The sequence below is a fragment of the Bison bison genome, unplaced genomic scaffold, assembly GCF_000754665.1.
Source record: "Bison bison bison isolate TAMUID 2011002044 unplaced genomic scaffold, Bison_UMD1.0 scf7180017864075, whole genome shotgun sequence".
Taxonomy (NCBI): Eukaryota; Metazoa; Chordata; class Mammalia; order Artiodactyla; family Bovidae; genus Bison; species Bison bison.
In genome coordinates, this window is record NW_011494647.1 from 620,198 (window position 1) to 621,912 (window position 1,715).

At 47.1% G+C, this 1,715-nt stretch overlaps 1 pseudogene; it reads right to left on the minus strand.

Annotated features, from left to right (window-relative positions):
- LOC104986817 overlaps window positions 1-1,715 on the minus strand; it is an 89,755-nt pseudogene that overhangs the window by 67,700 nt on the left and 20,340 nt on the right.

The window sequence follows — 1,715 nt, forward strand, 5'->3', positions numbered from 1 at the left end:
CTTGATGAAAGTGAAAGAGGAGAGTGAAAAAGTTGGCTTAAGGCTCAACATTCAGAAAACGAAGATCATGGTATCTGGTCCCATCACTTTATGGGAAATAGATGGGAAAACAGTGGAAACAGTGTCAGACTTTATTTTTCTGGGCTCCAAAATCACTGCAGATGGTGACTGCAGCCATGAAATTAAAAGACGCTTACTCTTTGGAAGAAAAGTTATGACCAACCTCCATAGCGTATTAAAAAGCAAAGACGTTACTTTGCCAACAAATGTCCGTCTAGTCAAGGCTATGGTTTTTCCAGTGCTCATGTATGGATGTGAGAGTTGGACTGTTGAAGAAGGCTGAGCACCGAAGAATTGATACTTTTGAACTGTGGTGTTGGAGAAGACTCTTGAGAGTCCCTTGGACTGCAAGGAGATCCAACCAGTCCATTCTGAAGGAGATCAGCCCTGGGATTTCTTTGGAGGGAATGATGCTAAAGCTGAAACTCCAGTACTTTGGCCACCTCATGCAAAGAGTTGACTCATTGGAAAAGACTCTCATGCTGGGAGGGATTGGGGGCAGGAGGAGAAGGGGACGACGGAGGATGAGATGGCTTGATGGCATCACTGACTTGATGGATGTGAGTCTGAGTGAACTCCAGGAGTTGGTGATGGACAGGGAGGCCTGGTGTGCTGCGATTCATGGGGTCGCAAAAAGTCGGACACGACTGAGCGACTAAACATTCCAGGTTTCTATGCAATATTGCTCTTTACAGCATCTGACCTTGCTTCTATCACCAGTCACATCCACACCTGGGTATTGTTTTTACTTTGGCTCCATCTCTTCATTCTTTCTGGAGTTATTTCTCCACTGATCTCCTGTAGCATCTTGGGCACCTACCGACCTGGGGAGTTCCTCTTTCTGTATCCTATCATTTTGCCTGTTCACACTGTTCATGGGGTTCTCAAGGCAAGAATACTGAAGTGGTTTGCCATTTCTTCTCCAGTGGATCACATTCTGTCAGACCTCTTCACCATGAATTGTGCATCTTGGGTGTCCCCACATGGCACGGCTTAGTTTCTTTGAGTTAGACAAGGCTGTGGTCCGTGTGATTAGAGTGGCTAGGTTTCTGTGATTATGGTTTTAGTGTGCCTGCCCTCTGATTCCCTCTTGCAACACCTACCGTCTTACATGGGTTTCTCTTACCTTGGCTGTGGGGTAACTCTTCACGGCTGCTCTAGCAAAGCGCAGCTGCTGCTCCTTATCTTGCACAAGGGGCATCTCCTCAGGGCCACCCCTCCTGACCTTGAACATGGAGTAGCTCCTCTCGGCCCTTCTGCACCCACGCAAAGCAGCATGTGTATTTTGCTTAAACAGACCTTTTGATGAGACTTCTAGATGTCCTCAATCGTAGAGAAGTCTACTCTCTGACTCTCCATTCAGTGGCCTGGAAGTGCTGAAATTGTATGTTGTCTCTAAAGTATCTGTGGTGCTAGTGGTAAAAAACCTGATTGCTGATGCAGGAAGCCTACGAAACTCAGGTTCCATCCCTGGCTGGGGAAGATCCCCCGGAGAAGTGCATGGAAACTCACTTTAGTGCTCTTGCTTGGAGAATCTCATGGACAAAGGATCCTGGCGGGCTACAGTCCACAGGATTGGACAGAGTCAGACTGAAGTGACTTAGCACATGTCAGCACATTCAAGGGAACTTTAAGGAACCTGTGCTCTGTAAATC